This window comes from Camelus ferus, chromosome 25 (genome assembly GCF_009834535.1).
Source record: "Camelus ferus isolate YT-003-E chromosome 25, BCGSAC_Cfer_1.0, whole genome shotgun sequence".
Taxonomy (NCBI): Eukaryota; Metazoa; Chordata; class Mammalia; order Artiodactyla; family Camelidae; genus Camelus; species Camelus ferus.
Genome location: NC_045720.1, coordinates 251,353 through 270,891, shown reverse-complemented (window position 1 = coordinate 270,891; position 19,539 = coordinate 251,353). Strand labels below are relative to the sequence as shown.

The following is a 19,539-nucleotide window of genomic DNA, read 5'->3' as shown; positions in this document are numbered from 1 at the left end:
GCGCTCGACAGCACAAGCTCACCACGCCCCGAGCACCTTACCACCCCCAAGGCTGAAGAAGCCAGCAGATATTTCTCCGATGCAAAGTTGGTCAACTTCCATGAGCAGACAAACCCACACAGCTGAACAGAGTCCAGCATAAAAGTAGCCTGTGGGAGGTAGAGCATTACCCACGGGGCCACAGAGGGGCTGCGCCCTTGTGGTGAGACAGTGAAACCCACTGAGGTCGGCTAGGCCATGTCTCGGAAGAAGGAGTAAAACGCAATGGCTTCCCGACAGCAGCAACAGCACACTTTGCTCCCACAGATCGGGGGTGGGGTAGGGGGGCACGGCAGGGAGACATGCCCACTAGCTGTGTTTTCAAAGGCATAAAATGACATTTTTAGTCAAAACCACAATGGGTGAGGGTGAGGAGTGGCTATGAGTCTTTCTTAGGCCCAGAAGTGAGCAGAGGTGCTGAGTGAGCACCGGCTTCGTCAGGACTCAATCAGGAAATCAAACCCAGAGGGGCAGAAACGTTTATCTACAACAGAAAGCAGGACAGAAAACCATTGAGAAACACAGAGTTGAGGCCTGCACTCTTCTGGTTGGCGCCAGCAGTCACAGTAAGGGCCCCCGCAGTCCAAGCAGGCCCTCAGGCCGAGCCCTTCTGGTGCCTGGGGAGGCTTCCCCTGCCGCAGGGTGTCTCTTCCAGCTGCTCGCTGGAGGTTCCAGAAACCTGCTGTTGAAAGCAAGGGCCGTTTCATCAGCTCTGACTATCAGAGGCTCCTTTCTGCCAAGTTCCAGTCACAGAAGAGGCAGTGGCCTCCTAGAAGGCCAAGCTGGGCAGCCACAGGGGCCATGGTGCCGAGGAGAGGGACCTATCTCCACTGTGACAGGAGATCAGCCCGGTACCTGCTGGAAGGGAGGACTCTCAGAAGAATGAACTGCACAGCTCTGACCAACCCTTTGAGAACAAACACATGGCTTTACGACACACGCAACAGTTTAAAACTACTAAAAATTTTTTTAATCCATAGATTAGATGGGAAGAAAGTTTGGAACCTCAGAGGGCAAAGGCTGAGGAAGCCAGGAGCAGAAGAAATCAAGGGGCCCTCTGCTGTCCGGCATCTGAGGGCCTGGCCAGTAGCTGATCTTGTTCGGTTTGGAGGAAGCAGGGATGGAAGAGACAGCCTTGGATGGGCCCAGCTGGTGACCCACTCAGAGACGCCCCCAGCAGGAGGGCCAGGAGCTGTGGGCTGGGAGAGGGAGAGGCCAGCCTGCAGGTGGGAGGGGAGTGATGAGACTCTTAAAGTTCTAAGAGCTTTGAATTGTTTGGAGGAGACTAAAAATATCAATTAAGTTTAGATTTGATAAATGAATTCTGCGTGTTAAAATACCCAGGGCAGCCACTATGGAAGCTGAGTGAATGAATTCCAAACTATTAGAGGAGAAAAAAAAATATCAAGAAAAAATAATCAATACAAAAGAAGCTAAGAAAAGAGGAAAACAGCAATCTGTCCCAAAATGATAGGAAAATAGAGTGTGAGGTAAGATGATAGAAATAACTTCAAATATAATAATTTCAATAAACACAAACAGACCAGTGGTCAGGGTAGGACCAAGTCTGCCAGACCAGGTTTTTAAAGATCCAGTCACATTAAACGTAAGAATGTGAAATTGTGATGGTCAAGAGTGGACACACTGACTCCGGAGAAAGCTTGTGCAGCCCCAGGGGTATGCGCAGAAGGTGCTTCCAGAGGCAGGCCTGCCGGGTGGCCTGTCGCACGGTGGGCAGAGGCCTCACACCTGAGAGAGGCTTCATCTCAGGGGACCAGCCATGGAACATCCCTGAAAACTGGCACAAACCAGGGCTAAAGTACATTCCTAACAAAGGTCAAAGGCCGAGCTGCTCGGCCCCGCCCCCGGGCAGCAGGCAGTGGGCAGTGAGCAGTCACCCGCGATCATTGCCAGACCCAACTCCCAAGAGCCAGACGTCCTGGCATATGGCTGAGAAGTGACGCAGAGCTGCCCGTCGGGAGGGTCGGAAAGTGACAGGACAGTTGCCAGTGGGGAGCCCAGAGCTGAGCATCACCTCCGAGGAAAGCTGGAGCAGTGCAGTCTCTCCGACACAGCGGCCGGCCTGCCTGCTCAGCACAACGCAGCGGCACAGGGCCGGCAGGCGGGTCTCCTCATCCACGTGCAGCTCATAGCGGCTCATGGGTCTGCCTCCCCTCACACGAGGGCAGTCACCCCACAAACACTTAAGAGGACGGGGCGAGGCAGCAAGCCTGGAACCACAACCCAGCAGGCTGGCCTGGAACCTGACACCCACGAAGACGCACTGGCTCCTCAAATCTGCCTCTAGCTTCAGCATCTAAGGGCACAGCCCTAACCATCTACGGAGCACCTCCTATTTACCATGTAACGACCGGCAAGAGCACCATCCCACTTCCCACTCCACACCTGCCCGAGGTCCTCACCCTTTCAGGTCAGGCAACAAGGCTTATGAGGCAGAACCTCTACGTCCCATTTTGAAAAGGCCAGCACCTGAACTCACGCTCTGTAGGTCCTGCTGGGCCCAGCACCTGCCACCGGAGCCAGCCATCTATGCTCCTCCCCCTCCTCTCTGCTACCAGACCCCTTCCCCAGGGCCCTGCGGGGGTCTGAGTGCCTGCACCTGACCCCACAGGAAGGACACAGTGCAGAGGCAGCATCGAGAGAACTGCAGCAGAAGACAAACCTGGCCTGCTGGGAGCACTAGGGTGGGGCTTGGGGCCTGCAGCTGCTGGATCATTTTGTCCCCAGCAGGGGGAGGTTTCTCGAAAAAATTAAGTGGGCAGAAATAAATAATGGGGAAAAGGAGAATGACCACCTAGCAGCTGGATCCAGCCATTCCTGAAGCAGGTCCCTCATGGAGGAGCCAAATGAGAGGATAATGGATCCCTTATCCTAAAGCTGGGTTGCACCGATAATCAATAGAGCCCTCCCAGGGCTATTTAACCTCCCATACCTGCTGCTATTATGGAGAGGGGGAGGGGAGAGAGAGATGGAGGGGAGAGAGGGTGGTGGAAAAGGGGGGCCAGGGCACAGCAGAAGGGTGTCTCCAATTTTGCCCCTTCTCCAAGGGCCTTGGATGCAGCAGGCTACCTACCCTTCTAAGCCGCAGCACAAGAGGAGAGTAAGGAGGGCGTACCAAGGCCCCAGAAGGCAGCAGCCCTGAAAGAGCTGGCACTTCCTGAGCGGTGATGCAGGTCTGGGGCACGGCAGGCCAGTCCCCTGAGCATTCAGTGGGGGGCACTGATACCGGGAGGAAACAGCAGTGCCCAGAGAGGGACACGCCGCCACCCCGAAGGGCCAACAAAGGGAAGACAAAACAGGACAACACAGCCTCAGGCATAGAGACAGCCAAGCCAAAGGGAGACATAGACACGGTCATGGTGGGAGATCTCAGACCACTCCCGCAGTAACTGATAACCCATAGGTGAGCAGACAACAGAACCTGCCAGCCAGCAGTTCCGAGCAAACCTGGGCCTGCGGACAGCCACAGCTGCCAGCTCTCCATGTCTGCCCTAAACCCAGCTCCCATCCAGCATGCAGGTGCCGTTTCCCAACCCTGTCAGTCAGTCCCCTGTAGTTTTAAACTGCGCAGACAAGGCCGTGTGTTCCTCAAGATTCCCACTGGATTTCCCTGATCCCCAGAGCTGCTGGTTCTCTCTCCACAGTTTTCTACACGTTCAGAGTTGTGTGTCATCTGCTGTGGGCGCTGCAGCACCTCAAGTCTCCACAGCATCCCATGCGGTGGGTGTCCCGCCTCCCAGCACCCCGCCTGCAGCCCAAATGGGTATACAGACAACAACCCATGTGGTGGCGTGGGCTGAGCCAGGGCAGTGGGGCAGTGCCACCTGGATGGAGCTGGACAGGGCTGGACGGTGCTGGACGGTGCTGGACGGTGCTGGACGACGCTCTCCAGCAGGCAGGCGAGGCACTTTGTGCATCAAGCAGCTGCTCAGCCACAGGCACCTGTGGTTCGGGAAGAGATCTGAGTTTTGGATGCAAGTTTAGGAGAAATCAGCACACAGCAGTAATCCCACTTTTCCTGACCAATGTGTCTACAGGCATGATGAATGAGGTGAGGGCTGGAGGAGGTAGGGGTGTGGGAGAGGGTGCTGGCGGCCCCTGGAGACAGGCAGTGGGGGATGGGCTCATGACCAAGGAGGAAGGATGGAAGGTTCAGGGATGCAGCCTAGGGGTAGAGGTCAAAGCTGTTTTGCTTGTTTTTAAACGAACAGCAAGTGCACCGAAGGCAAAGCTGGTGCAGGAAAGCAAGACGACAAAGTGGGGCAGAGGGCTCCATGGGTGGGGTACGGGGGTCTCATTTTAGCTGGGAATCTCCAGAGCACTTCTTCCTGAGGGGTGTGAGCCAGAGCTCCGGCAGGCAGGCTCCTGCTGGCCATCACAGACGGCACGCCCCAGGGACCTTCACCACCTTTTCAGTGGCCTCTCTTCCCACCAAGACTCTGCAAGTTCTCACGTCAGCAGCCTGTTGACCCAGAATGTGGTCCAGAAAGCAAGAATCATCTCCCCGAGCATCCATCCTCACCCGGCCCTCAGCCGCCAGGACACGGGCCAGGACCACAGAGGGCTGAGCACAGTAGCAGCGGGGCGAGTCCCAGGTGAGCCCCAGAAAGGCACAGGCAGAGTCCACCAGCATGGAAGCGGAGGGGACACTAGAGTCACATAAGCCGCTGACAAGCGAGCCTGGAGGCCCGGCAGGCAGGGTGGCCAGGCCCTGGGCACTGCCGTCCTGGGACTGTCTCTCCCTTCTGTGAGAGTGTTTTCCTGGCTCCATCTCTTCTTTTTCCTGAAAAAGGGCAGGTGGGAGATAAAGTTTTGAAAATGTACACATCTGAAAATGCCTTTATTCCACCTGGACAGCAAACGGACTGTTTTTGAGGGGGTCACAGTTTATGTGTCAGTCTTGCTCCTGAGGTTCCCCGACTCCTGCAAGGCGGCTGACCAGTCTGCCTCGTGCACTGGCAGGGTCACTGTTGAAGTCGCCCTCTGTTCCTCGGTCCTCCTGTTCTCCTTTTGGATGACCACGTCGATTTCATTTACCTGCTAATTCACTCCTGCTCTCAGGGCCCCATTCTGTTCCCTGTCCCTCCCTCCACCACACCCTGCCTGGTCCCCTGGCACTAAGTCCTCTCACCTCCGAGACACTGACGATGCTTCTCCACTTCCTGTCAAAAGCTTGGCTCTGGATCTTGGGTGGGTGGATGTGCTGGGCCACTGGACAGGGCCTGGTGTAAGCCTCTCTGGCTCTTCTTGGCTGACTGGATCCTCCCCCTACCACTACCACCAAAAAAAACAAAACAGCTGGTGCAGAGGGAAAGGCCTGGCCATCTCAACCTCACCCTCACGGGTGGTAGAGTCCCCACTCCCAGGACCCGTCCCTCTCCCTGGAACAAGGAGGCAGTTGTCAACTCCGGGGAGCGAGGGAGAGGACCGAGGCATCCAGCTCCTTCTCAAACAGCCCTGGGAGGATGTCCCCGGTGCCCTATGTGCTCCCTTCCAAGTCTGTCCTAAATGCCACCAGCAGACCCTGAAGTCTTAGGGTCCTTTTTTTTTTTAACCTTCAAAGGCAGGTATGATGTTGTCAGCACGACTTTCAGCCGCCTCTGGTACCAGTCTCTGCCTACCTCATGTCTCCACAAGCGCTCACCCTGGGGACCCCCAGGGCCGCACAGCCCTTCACGGCCTGGTCGGTCCAAGTCCAGTCCACGTCCGTCTTCCCCAGCACTCAGCACAGCCCTGTGCACACCAGCCTCAATGTGTCCCTCTTTGAGATGGAGGGGCACCGCCTGAGTGAAGCCCTACTGTCTTGTGAAGGTCAGCAACTTGTACCACACCCTTTACCATCCCAGCGTAGGCCCCAAACTCGAGGAAGGCAGGGCACCCAGGAAGCCGGTCTGTCCCGTGGCACTAACTTGAGCATCGCCTCCTGCACAAGCCTCCCTGGGATGCAGGAATCCTGACCTGCAGTGACCGAGACGACAGCACCATGTGGGTAGCAGAGAGCCCTCGCCAGGCTGTGAGCCCAGAAGCTCTGCAAGGCCCCCCAGCCAAGGGGAGACTCATGACCAAGGTGAGACGGTCCAGGTCACGCAGACATGAGGCAGGCAGGTCTGGCTGGCTATAAAAGAAGGGTTTATTTTGGATGGTGTGATACCTGCCAGGGTCCAACAGTCAAGAGTGTTTGCTAGTAGAGTAATTCAAAATTTGAAGCATTTAAATTGCATTTTGTAAAAGTCACAACTGTGATGCCTCTGGACAGACCCCGCAGTTGCCGCCCTGCAGCACTGAGCACCGAGGCGCCAGCTCCCTCTCTTGTGACACACAGGGCAGCCACTCCAGGCATGAGGATGCTCAGTGGGCACGTCCTGCGCAGGCACCAACCACCCAGACCCTAAGCAGTGCTTCCTCTGCTCATTCCACATGACAGCCACGCACAGCATGGCTCTGCCTCGGTCTCCCAGGGACTTGGCCTAGAGCGGAGCCTGCTGGGCAGGAATTGTTGGGATGCAGCCAAAGCAGACATGGGCATGGGCTCCTGCACCAGCACGGCACTGTGCCAGCAAGAATCACATGGCCAAGCCCCAGCTGACAGGCAGAGAGGCTTCAGGACGGGGCTAAAGTTCCCACAGCAAAGGCCACAAAGAGCAAGCAGCTAGCAAGCAGCTACAGGGGCTGCAGAGCTTCGATCCATCCTGGGGCCCCTCGCGGCCACTGACCTAGTCCTCCACATCACCTGGTTTTCTCTGCCTCAGCTGGCGGGACTCCAGGGGCACCACAAGGGCGGAAGACCTCAGCAGCCACGTGTACCCGATCTTAAGGCCCCCAGCTGATACATTCCACCCAATGGTAGAAGAGCCATCAGCAGCCAAAACTCTTGCTGAGGACAAGTAGAAAACCAGATTTTAAAGAAGTTTTAAAGAAATCTCTTTGAAGGCAAGGAAATGCTACCCAACAGCCAGGACCCTGGAGCCCCTGGAGGGGTGGGCATTGCTCTGCAGCTGAGCCCGGACATCCCCTGGGGGGCAGGCAGGCAGGCACCAAGCGGCAGTGTGGCCGGCAGAGCCCCGGAAGCGAGTCTGGCTTGGCCGCCAGTGTCACGGGGACCCTGCAGCAACGCAGGGACTTTAAAATACCCCCAACTAATGGATTCATGAAAACAGATGATGGATGAAGAATTTCACCTAAGAACTGGAATCCATCAAAAGGGCTCACATGCAAACCTGAGAGCTGAAAAACATGAGGCTCCTGGACACGGGGCGGCAGCTGCATCGGAGAACCTGCGGACACACTGTGAGGTAGACATGCGTGATGCCCAGGTCTGCTCTGCTTCCAGTGTGTGAACACGCACGGTACCGATGGCTCTGCCATGGTCAGCAGTCCACGTGCCTGGTTTCAAGGACTGAGATGGCTCTATCCACAGGGGCACCGCCCTTTCCAGGGCCTCCCTTCACGGCACACCCTGAGCCCCAAGGATCAGCTCCCCGTCACTACCCTGTCTGGGAAAGACTGCCTCAGTCACTTCCAGGACAGGGAGGGCGGGGCAAACCCCCAGGCCTCCAGCAGTTTCCACGAGTAAACAGGACTGTATGGAAAGTCACTTTCCTTCAAAATTTTGAACTTACTGCTTCACGGACATCTAAATTCCAGAATTGCCACTAAGAAGCCCAAAGCTTCCCGACCTTGAGTTGGCCCGCATCTCTGAGCGCCCTGCAGTCTCCTGCCCGTCCGCGCAGTCGGCCTTGATGTTCTCCCCGTGACCCTGCTGGTGACTTGCTGTCACTATCCTCCCTGTCCCAACTCTGAAACTGTTGTTTTCCAGGTAATGGGCTTCCCAGGCTTTAATATTCTTCTCTGGTTTCCAAGCCGGCTCTCTCTCGGAGATTCTCAACTTCATCCTCACCCACGCTGCTGCCGTGCGGTCTCTCTTTTGAACCTACGATGTATAATTATCTCATGCAAACATGTTCATCACTTGTTAACCATTCCATTCTGCATCACATTCTGTCTCTGATGAAGAATGTCGGTAGTAAACACGCTTTCTTTGTTTATCTGAAACTAATATTTCTACCTAGCTCTGAAAAGGTAACCTTGCGGGAGGCCAGTGTCTCAGATCGCTCCCACTGTGGTCCGCGGGTGCTGAGACTGCAGAGGAGCCACGTCAGGACCTGCCGTCTGGCTGGAGGGTCTCATTTCTGGTTGCTTTAAATCCTGTCTTGGTCTCTGGTGCCTGGAGCTCTGCTGTGATGTTTCTCAATGTGGATGCTATTCATCCTGTTTGAAATAAACTATTTCCATCATATCTTTCATTAGTTCCAGATTATTTTTCAGCCAACGGTTCTTCACATATCGCCTCTTCTCCATTCTATCTTCCCTTTCGGGGCTGAAATCAAATGCATCTTAAACTTCTGCATTCTGTCCTCCACATCCCAACCAATTTCTGCCATATTTTCCATTCTGTTAACTCTTTGCTGTTCTTAATAAACTCCTTTCAGCTTGTCTACAAAGTCTCTCTTCAACTATGCATACTCTGATATTTAGCCTGTTGGTCAGTTTTTAAATGTCAACTATTATTTGCTTCTAGAGATTCTATTTGGTCCCTTTCAAGTCTTCCTGATCCTTCTTGTTAGCCTCTTGTTTTCTGCTCCTCACTGTGATTCTCTCTCTCATTTTTTTAAAGTCCCCGGTGCCTCTAAATTTTGAGCCTTTTGAGGATTCTGTGATGCAGACAGGACCAGTGCTCAGCTGTCCTCTCTGCCAACACAGAACCTGGCTTTCTCAGACCTGCTAAGTCAGTCCTGACTCACCCGTCAGCTTCCCAGCTCTCAAGACTGTGTTCGTCTCCTCTCACTTCACCCAGTCATGTGAGTATGACTTTTTCAAACATCACTCTACTGCTCGTTTAGGGATGGGTGGCAGGCAGCAACACTGTGTGCACGTGTTCAATCTGCCGTCCTTCCCTGAAAACCAATATGCCTTCCTTAAAAATTATCTTCAGTGGGAAAAATTGGAGATAGAGTCCAGAAGTATTTTTGAATTAATTTAAATTTCATTTCCACCACACAAATTATTTCAAAATGCAGAAAAAACACCTCCTTAACCTCGTCGTCTATTAACATCAGTCATACCACAAACACGGGCACACCTCCGGAAGTCATCCTGATCAATGCTTTTGGTAGAAGGCCTTTTGGTTTCTGATAGTTTAAAAGTTCATAAGTCATATAATTCTTCTAATATGTATTTCAGTCAATGGTTGTTAAAGGGGTAAATTTTGTATTTATGTCAAAAAAGTAAAGCAACAATTTCCTCAAAACAACATGCAGGGAAAAAAAAAACCCTCAAGCTGGATTCCCAGTTCAATCAGGAGAAGCACGCTGCACACGCGTCTGAAAGGTGTCAGCTGGGTTGCTGACGTGCCGCCAACACAGGGGCTCTGGGCGTGACCCCAGGAACAGCAACAGCGAATACCCCACAGCAGTTCTCTAGAAATCAGGGAACCACGTTTTACATCCTAACAGGATGGCCTATTTCTCACATAAAGGTCTTTCACCAGTGTCTCAGTTGTGTTTTAGGAGATTGACTGTGTTAATAATTTCCCCGACTTAATATGATGAGAAATAGACTCAGTGTTTTCATGCAGAATGTCTGATTTTCAGGATGGGTTGCTGATGTTAAGTGAGAAATACGTGCACACTTGCTCTTTATAGAAAATACTACAAGTGTAATAGGAAAATGTTGAAAATCACTTCCGCCAAAAGGCAGATCAAGGTTTGGATGGCCTGTGAGAGGCTCCCTGATGCCAAGGACTTGCTAAACTCAGACAGGTTCAAACAAGCCACCGCCTGCTTGTTTTTCTGCCTGTGACCCACTCAGTTTCACACGGAGGGCGAAAAAAAGAGTACAGTTTTCACAGTAAACCTACAAAGCAACATTTCTGTACAGATATAGCAACAACAACAAATGGTGAAGTACTGCAGGAAAGAACTGCTTTCCCGATGAATACCTGTTTTTAGGGGCAGATAAACAACCCACAAAATATTATTAAAAATTTAGCCAAACTTTCCATTTCAGCGTTGTCAATTTCAGCACCTCCGAATGTTCTGTGCTGTCTTCCTTCACCAGGCTCCGGTGTGGAGGAAAAAACGGTGTGAGATCTCATTCATCCCTACTGGCATTATTCTATTTTTCTCTTTCTTGTGATAGTAAAACATTCTATGAAGCACAAAAATCCAAATCACAACTTCTAAATATGCTATTATCTAATTTTAAAAGTTGGACAGACACACGGCTTTTGGAGACGCCCCTCCTCACCAGCTGATGCCAGCCCCCCTGAGTGTACAGGCCTTGCTGACCTACAGGTGGGGGTCAAGTATCTCCAGGGTCTCCTTCAGCGCCAGCTCTCACATGGAAGAGAGGGAGGTGGTATCTGAAGGGCCTCATCCCAGCCACAGGACCACAGGTGGAAAGGTGTGTGGGTTCCAGCTCTCAGGCCCCTAAGGGCTGAGCACTGGTCCCCAGCCCTCAAGCAGCAGAAACAGGAGGTGGGAGGGAACTGCTAAGTGAAGGGAAAACAATGACTGAGCAGCTCTTCCTGGAGGTGCCTTACACGTGGCAGCTATGATCCGTCTGCGAGAACAAGACAACCATGAGCAGGGATGTGGGCGACGAGAAGCTTAGGGAAGTAACGTGAGCCACCTGGACTCCACACCTCATGACCAACGGCCACATCACAGGCACGGTCCAGGAGGAAACGCCACGTGGCGGCCACGTGCCCACTCACCCAGCACTGGTGCAGGACTCATGCCGGCGGCAGGGACACCCACTCCACCCCATCAGTGCATCACTGCCTGTCTGCACTTCCTTCGAAAGCAGATCCCAGGATCTATTTAGGAGGTGAACCCAGGAACCCGTGTTCCACCCCATGTCAGATGCCACTGCAAGTCCAGGTGGGCACCTGTGCTTCTAACCACTGGCTATAAGTCGGAGGTTGCCAACACATCTTCCTTGGTTCTGTTAATTTGCTACAGCAGCTCACAAAACTTAGGAAACCAGTCCACTCACTACATTACCAGCTTACTGCAGAGGATATTAAAGGACACGAATCCACAGCCAGATGTAGAGATCCGCAGGGTGAGGTCTATGAGTGCCAAGCACAGGAGCTCATCCCCATGGAGCTGGGATGCGCCCTCCTCCCAGCACAGACGCATCCTCATTCAGTAACCTGGAAGCCCTCCAAACCCCGTCCTTCTGGTGTTATGGAAGCGTCACTCCACAGGCATGACTAATTCAATCACTGACCACTGGTGACTGATTCCACATCCAGCCCCTCTTCCATCCCTGAAGCTCTAGCAGTGGGTCCAAGTTCCAATCCTCTAATCACATGGCTGGGCCCCCTAGCCACTAGTCCCCAACCTTAGGGCCTTCCAAAACATCACCTCGCTACCATAAGACACCAGCTCTCCCTGGATGGCTCGGGAGCAATTTTGGGAATCAATGACAATGTTCTAATGCGAGAACTCTCCTGCTGCGCTTGTCCTTTGGGAATGGAATCACAGTATCACACCCTGGGTCCCTCAGCATATTTGCCCACTGCCTCGGTCCCACGGGGACTGGGCCCCCTGCACTCACATGCCTGGAGCAGCAGCGGGTGCTGCCTCCGGCTGCTCAGTCAGTGGTGACTGTCAGGGCAACAGCCGAGAAGGAGCAGGGCCACCCCTTCCCGGGGACTCATGTAGCGGTGACCCCTTGCCTATCCTGTGTGCTAACACCTCTCCCCCACCCACCCCTCCCCAACAGTGCTCAATCGTGGCCTCATCTCCCCAGCTTGGCCCCTCCAGCCACCACCTCCGTTATGGCCCCCAGGCATCCCCACGTTTGCTGTGACCCTGGTCTCCACCTCCTCACTTCCTCAAATCCTGCGAGCCTGGACTACATCTCCCCACCTCCACCCCCGACTTTTCAGGCACCATGACTTCCAAGCCAGTGTATTTTCAAAGTTCTCAAGGTGATTTTCATGTGCAGCCAGAGCTGAAAATCACTGACAGACAAAACAGTAATTGAGGCAAGAATTATTAACAGGAAATCCTGGAGACTAGAGATAGTGAGTTACACATACATGCCTAAAACCTCATGCCCAGTAGAGAGGGGCTGAGAAGATGAAAGAGGAGCCTCACCCCAAAGGAGGCACATTCCCTCTGCCTGGTGCCACGTTCTCCGTGTGTGGAAAACCCCAGACTGAGATCACTGGTGCTGGACCTCCACCACCTCATCTAACCTGCAGCAAACTGACCTAAAAAAACTAAGGAACAGCTTTCTGCGGGATGGAGCCAGAGCTCTGGTCACGACAGGGCTGGGCCTGTGCTCCTGCAGCCAAGCCGCCACTTGAACAAAGCATGTAAAGTTGCTCTTGCCAGATGCTGGACAACCAGCAGCAGGGGCTGTGGTCCCCCAGAAAGGAGGTGAGCCCTGCGCCCCCAGCTTCTGCCTGGAGACACTTTACAGACCACGGGGTGAGGACAGGCGTCCCACATGGGCAGCTCACTAAGCTGAGAAGAAATGCCGGGCGTGACTGCCCTCACCTTAAATGTGGCGAGAAGAGCGAGCAGGAGCTTGAAGACGCAGAAGCAGCCGTCCAAGCTAAAGCACAGAGGGAATGAATGGGGCTCAGAGACCCAAAGGACATCAAGCACCTGGCAGACACATCACTGCAGCCCCACCCCAAAATAAAAGGGACAAGAGAGTAAAAACAGTCGAAAAGATAATGGTAAAAAAACTTTCCAAATTTCAAGGAAAAAACCCTACAGATACAAGAAGCTCAATGATTACTAATTAGGGGGGAAAAAAATCTGAAACCAAAAAGTTAACAATCTAGAATTCCATGTCCATTTAAAATAATCTTCAAAACTGAAGAGAAAATATTTTTTCTGAAAACAAAAATGAGAGAATTAATTGTCAACAGACTTACATTAAAAGTATTAATTTCTTCAGGCAGAAAGAAAATGACACTTGAGGGGAATCTAAATACACAAAGTGTAAACGTACCAGATACGGTGAAGAAGAAAGAAAATACACCTTTTTTCTCATTATGAGATAACTGACTGCTTATAGAAGACTAATAACAATGCGTCAGGGAGGTTAGAACAGATGTAGAAGCCAAGTGTACAACAGAACCATCACAGACTGGGGTGGGGGTGGGTGGACACCAAGAAAGTTCTCTCATTACACATGAAGTAGCACTTTCTCATCGCGGAGAACCCCGGGACAACCACTTAAAACCCGTAACAATTAGGTGCAGCAAACGAGCCAACAATGGAGATAAGAGTATACTAAAACCTACACGACTAATATGAAAGATTAAACGAAAAGAGGGAAAAAACCCAGATGGGACAAATAGAAAGCAAACCATACTGATAATTACATTAAGTGCAAATGGTCTTAAGACTCCAATTAAAAGGCAAGAGATTCTCAGACTGCATAAAAAAGCAAGACTCAAGTACATGCTATTAAAGGAAGCCATTATAAATGCAATGATAAAGATAGGTTAAAAGCAAAAGGATGGAAAAGATATACCATGCAAACACCAATCATAAGAAAGCTAGAAGCCTATATATTATCACATAAAGCAGATTTCTGGAAAAGAAATATTACCAGGAATAAAAAGGGTCAGTTCATTAAGAATATGCAACAATCCTCAATGTGTATGCATCCAAAAACAGAGCTTCAAAACACATGCACAAAAAAAAGAACAGAGCTAAAAGGAGTAAGAGAAATTCAAAATTTAGTCTAAGCGTATATACAAGACTGGAACTCCACCAACCCGTTTCAGTTAACTGACATTTATGACACTCTGCCCAATGGCAGCTGAACACACATTCTTCTCAATTGCACAGGCACATTCACCAAGAAAGACCATATCCTGGGCCATAGAAAAAGTCTCAATACACTTAAAAGTAATGAAATCATACAGAAACTAACAAGACAGAAAACAGAGAAATAGAGGAAATTGATTAAACCCAAAACTAGTTCTTTATAAAAACCAATAAAATGGATAAACCTCTAACAATAATCTGAAAAAAAAAAAAAAAGAGGAACACAAACTAACAAAATATCAGAAATGACAAAGGGAACATCATTACAGATCTACAGACATCAACAGGATAATAATGGGGTTGGGGTGGAGCTCACTGGTAGAGCACATGCTTGGCTTGCACGAGATTCTGGGTCCAATCCCCAGTGCTACTGTTAAGAGGGAGAAAAAGAAGGATAATAATGGAATATTGTTATGACAATAATAAACTCATCCACAAAACAGAAAGACTCACAGACATAGAAAACAATCTTATGGTTACCAGGGGAAAGGGGGTAGGAAGAGATAAATATGGGTGTTTGAGATTTGCAAATATTAGCCGCTATAAATAAAAAACAAATTTCTTCTGTACAACACAGGGAACTGTATTCAATATCATGTAATAACCTTTAATGAAAAAGAATATGAAAATGAATATATGTATGTATATATATGACTGGGACATTGCGCTGTATGCCAGAAATTGATACATCGTAATTGACTATAATTCAATTAAAAAGAAAAAAAAAAACCTAATGCTTCAAACCAGTCCAGGAAAAAAAAAAGGAGTATTATTAGCAACTTTATGCACGTAGGGTTAGCAAATTAGTTGAAATGGACAAATTCCTTAAACAGCATGCTACCAAAGTCACTCGTGAAGAAATAAGATAGCTTGAATAGCAAATCTATCTATTAAAGAAATTGACTTTATAACTCAAGACCTTCCAACAAAGAAAACTCCAGGCCAAGATGGTTTCACTGATAAATTCTACTAAACATCCAAGAAAAATAACATTCCTAACAAATTTCTCCACATCTACCTTCTAGAAGTATTTCTCAACTCATTTTATGAAGCCAATATTATACTGATATCAAAACAAAGACATTACCAAAAAAGACTACAGACCAATAGCCCTCATGACCACAGATTTAAAAATCCTTAAAATTTAAAAGTTTTAGCAAATTGAATCCAGCTATAAAGGACAACACATCATACCCAAGTGGGGTTTATCCCAGGATTGCAAGGTTTGTTTACTATTCAAATAATAATCAGTATAATTAAATATTAAATGGGAAAAAATATCTTATCATTACAGTAAAGACAGAAAAAAACATTTAACAAAATCCACCATTTAGTCTTAACAAAAACTCAAAGCAAAGAAAGAATAGAATAAAACTTCCTCAACCTGACAAGGGGCATATATACAAAACCTAAAACTATATATATAATACTAAGTAGTAAAAGACTGAACGCTTTCCCCTGTGATCACTAACAAGGAAAGGACAGCCACTCTCACCACTTTTGTACGACATTTTATTGTAGGTCCTAGATAGTGCAACAAGGCAAGAAAAATAAATAAAAGGCATTAAGATTGGAAGGGAAGCAATAAAATTTTTTTATTCACAGGAAAAAATGACTATATACAAAAAATCTTAAATATTAATGTCTATATTAGGGGCAAATTTTAATATTTAACACATGTCAGGGATAAATTTGTCAAAATATGTCCCCTGAGTACTACAAATATTGACGAAAAAAGTTTTAAAAGGCCTAAATTTATGGAGAGGAACATTAGATGCACCAGTCAGAAAGCCCTGCAGTGCTGAGGTGTCACATTTCACACGTCCTTCTGTCCAGTCCCACGCACTTCACACCCCACACAGGTGGTGGTCCCAAGAGTGCCCCCAGCAAACGTCCTGCAAATGCCCCTCTCACAGCCTGCCTCCCAGGGACTCCAACACGAGAGTTACTGATAACCCTTACGCTTGAGCAGGAAGGACAGAAGACACATACAGATGCCCAGACACCAGCGAGATGCTGACCAGACAAGTCGAGTGCACAAGCGTCAGCAGACTGACACAGCGAGGGTGGGAGGAGCAGCCAAGAGACCCTCACGTGTGCTGTGAGTCGCTCATCTGAAGAACACTCTCTATACAACACATAAAATCATACGAAATTGCCATTTTTGGACAGTTTTTTACCTACAAAAACTGCAGTCTCACCTAGTTCAACTTTGTACTTTCATTCTGTCTCAATTACAACAAAATACTTGGAGGATATTCCTTTGGGATCTCAGAGCAGGAGACAAGTGTTACCTCTGAGTCAAAGTTCACAGTTGGAGAGTCTACATGGAGGACATTCCTAGAATATTTCATGGGGTCTAAACCAGGAGATCAGAGAACTCCAATCTGGTGATACATCCTCTGGCTTTGGCTCATTCTCTGGCTTAAATGCTCTGCCAGTCCACAGTCACACCCCACCGACCACACTCCCACCCTTAACCCACCCTCTCACCCTCTTCCTCAGCTGCCGCTTGAGCCCCACTTACCCAAATCTCACCCAATTATGGGACACCCCGAGGCTCTTGTCCCTCTGCACCTTATGCCTGGAGATCCCGGTTCTGTTTCCACTGTTTCCACTATAATCTCTCTGTAGCTAAATTCCAAATCTCTGCCCGATCACCCCTCACTTTACAAATTCCAGGCAGACCTGGATAGTGTTCCCAGTGGAGCTCTCCTCCCAGATCTCTTTCCCGACTGCCCCACGCACTTGAACTGTGGATCTATTTCTGTCCACGGCACCACACTACTCTGCTCCCTCCCCCTGGGGGCACCCATGCCCTTCTCAACCCCACGTCTGTACCACTGCCCATTCCACCCACGGGGCATGACATTGACTACCAGCCACCTGCTCTCACAGCCTTGTGGCCACTCATGCCGGCCTCTGGTTAAGTAACAGAAGACCGTCCACGCTTTCAGCCTTCCCTCCCCCAACCCATCTCACCCCCACTGCCAGATGCAAGACTCTCCCAAAAGGCCAGCCAACATCACCTCACTTTTATCATGATAAACATTCAACAGTGCACCCAAATAAAGGGCACTTCTTATACTAGCATCTCCTGGAACTATGCTGTTTAAACAGCTGCCACATGCCACTGGGGCTACCTAGATTTTAATCAATTAAGATTAAATAACATGTAACATTCAGTCCCACGAGCCACATTTCAGTGATTGTCAGCCACGCATGGCTGGTGGACAGCATAGCAAGAGCATGCCTGTCTTCCCATTTCAGTCCAGGCTCATCTTCCACTTCCACTCTGTTCTAATAAAAATGTTCTGCTAATTGTTCCTCAATTATGCCTCCCACTTGCCAAGCCCCACTCTCACCTGGTGCTTGTTCCCCATCTGTGGGCTCTCCCCTCCTCTCCTAACCAGGCCATCCATCCTTTAAGAAGCAGTGCTTAGGGTCACCCCCACCAACAGGCACTCTTGCCTCTGAATGCTGTGACGCTAATCTCCATCATTCAAACGACTTTAAACTTTCAATGACGTCCGGCAGTAGCCGATGGTATCTCCTGCACTCCTGATGGATCTTCACAAATTCTCCCACTATTTATTTTTTCCTATTAGGCATTCCTTACCTCATCCCAAAAATATCCATTTTGCGCCGTGGGTCAGAGTTGTGCTGGGCCCTGGGTGGACAGTGATGAGCAAGGGACACAGCCCTGCCCCGACACTCCACAGGAGAGACAGGACAAGCCAGGTGAACACACCAAACCCTGCCAAGTGCTCTGAGAGGGCAAGGTTTCATGAGGAAGGAGAGCAGGAAGGACCTGCCCTGAATCGGTTGAGGCCTCCAAGAGGAGGCAGCAGCGAGCCCCGGAGGACTAAGGAAGGATCTGAGAGGTGCCTGCAGAGTCACGAGGCCTCAGAGACAGCATTTCAGCGTCTCACTCTATCCTAAGGATCAGAGCCGCTAGAGAGGATTTTAAGCAGGGGAGCAACATGACACGACTTAAATTATAAAACAACCTGTCTGAAGTTAGAACCACCAACTGGACAGAGCGAAGTCCATGGCTCTGCAGGCAACGGAGAAGCTGTAAGTGGTCAGACCTGAACCGGAGCCCCCACAACAGTGGACTGGTCTCAGCCCAGAGGCAGCACCACCTGGGGCTGACACAGCCTGGCCTGCAGCTCCAGGCCTGCCTGCTGGATGGTTTCGGGCAACTGGGGGCTGAGGAGAGGCTGGCAGCCAGCCACCCACCCGTGGTGTGGGGTCCACCTCCTCTGGCCTCATCACAGCCTGCACATCCTCAGCAGCCTGAGGTGGAGGTTCTTCCCTGCCCCAGCCCCTGCCGTCCGAGCCATCCACACATCTCCGGGGCTCAGAAGGGTATAGCAGGCAATGGAAGGGGCCTACCACCCCACAGATGACATTCCATGTCCCCACCCTACAGTGACACACACCATGGAAAGCACTGTGCCCAGCCTCCCCTTCCTGCCTGCTCACCTCCACCTCTTTCAGGTCCTTTCACACCTTCTCTCCCCAGACCTCAGCTTCTCTTCCCCTTTCCTCACTCTCAACAGAGAATCAGCTTCCTACTTACCTAAAAAGCATCAGAAGAGGATGTCCACAGGCCCGCTGCGGACCAGCACACACCCCGGCCCTCCTGCCACACCCCCAGGCACAGGGACCCACACACATGCCAAGGAATCTCTCCTCTACATCATTTCTTCCGTCTCTCAGGACTTAGTCCCATCAGCACATAAGCTGACTGTCATTTCCTGCATCTTACAACACATGAATAAACAACTTTCCGCTGCCCCTTTGCAGCAAACATCCTTCAGTGGCGTCTTGTATTCACCACTTTCTCCTGTCCATTTTCTCTTAAACCCATTCCTAACGTGCTTTTGCCCCATCCCACCCCACACAAACCCCAGAATCTGCTCCTCCAGATCACCAATGACCTTGACGCTGAGCCAAAAGGCAGTTTCCTGGCCCTGCTTCAACAACCTCACAGCCCCTTCCCCCTATTCTCCACTCCCACTTGCCCTACCATTGCCCACCCCACGAGGGCACTCCAGGGTTGACACCTGCATTGCATCTCTATGGCCACGATCCCTCCTGCCCACTCCTCTCTCCTGACTGCCAACCCCTAACCTTGGACTCTCAGATGCAGCACATCCAAACTCCTGAGCTATCCCGTGCAACTCCACCAGGAAATTGTAATGGTTAGCCTCGATACATGTCCAGGACCTCAACAAAGAAGACTGAAAAGTATATTTCCAGATTCCAAGATCCTGTCACTATGCCTGCTACCTCTTTGGCTGAACCACCACCCCTCTTGCCTGGGCTGTCGCGGTCACCTTCTGACTAGCCTCCTCACTTCCTTCCTCACCTCCACCAGACTCCTCTGTCCTCTGCAGCAGCCAGCAGGATGCTACTAAAGACAAGCCCAATGCTGTCAGTCCTCTGCTCCAAACCACCCACAGGACCCTACCTGCTTTGCGCACCTTCTCTTGGGAGCCCTCCACACACTCAGGCCCAGCCCCTCGGACCCCTTGGCTGTCCCTCAAGCATGGCAGATTCACTCCAACTCCCTGGCCTCTGCACTGGCTGTTCCCTCTGCCCGGAACCT

General features: G+C 50.5%; 1 protein-coding gene across 4 annotated transcripts in view; it reads right to left on the bottom strand.

Moving 5' to 3' along the window:
* The window catches only part of ARHGAP39 (Rho GTPase activating protein 39), a 77,945-nt gene that overhangs the window by 45,872 nt on the left and 12,534 nt on the right, over positions 1 to 19,539 (bottom strand). The window contains exon 1 of one of the 4 annotated variants that reach the window (XM_032467932.1): positions 3,885 to 11,800. The exons of the other annotated variants lie outside the window; for them this stretch is intronic. The gene's annotated coding sequence lies outside the window, so the exon portion shown is untranslated. Of the gene's footprint in view, positions 1 to 3,884; positions 11,801 to 19,539 lie in introns of those variants that run through there. 4 annotated transcript variants of the gene reach the window in all.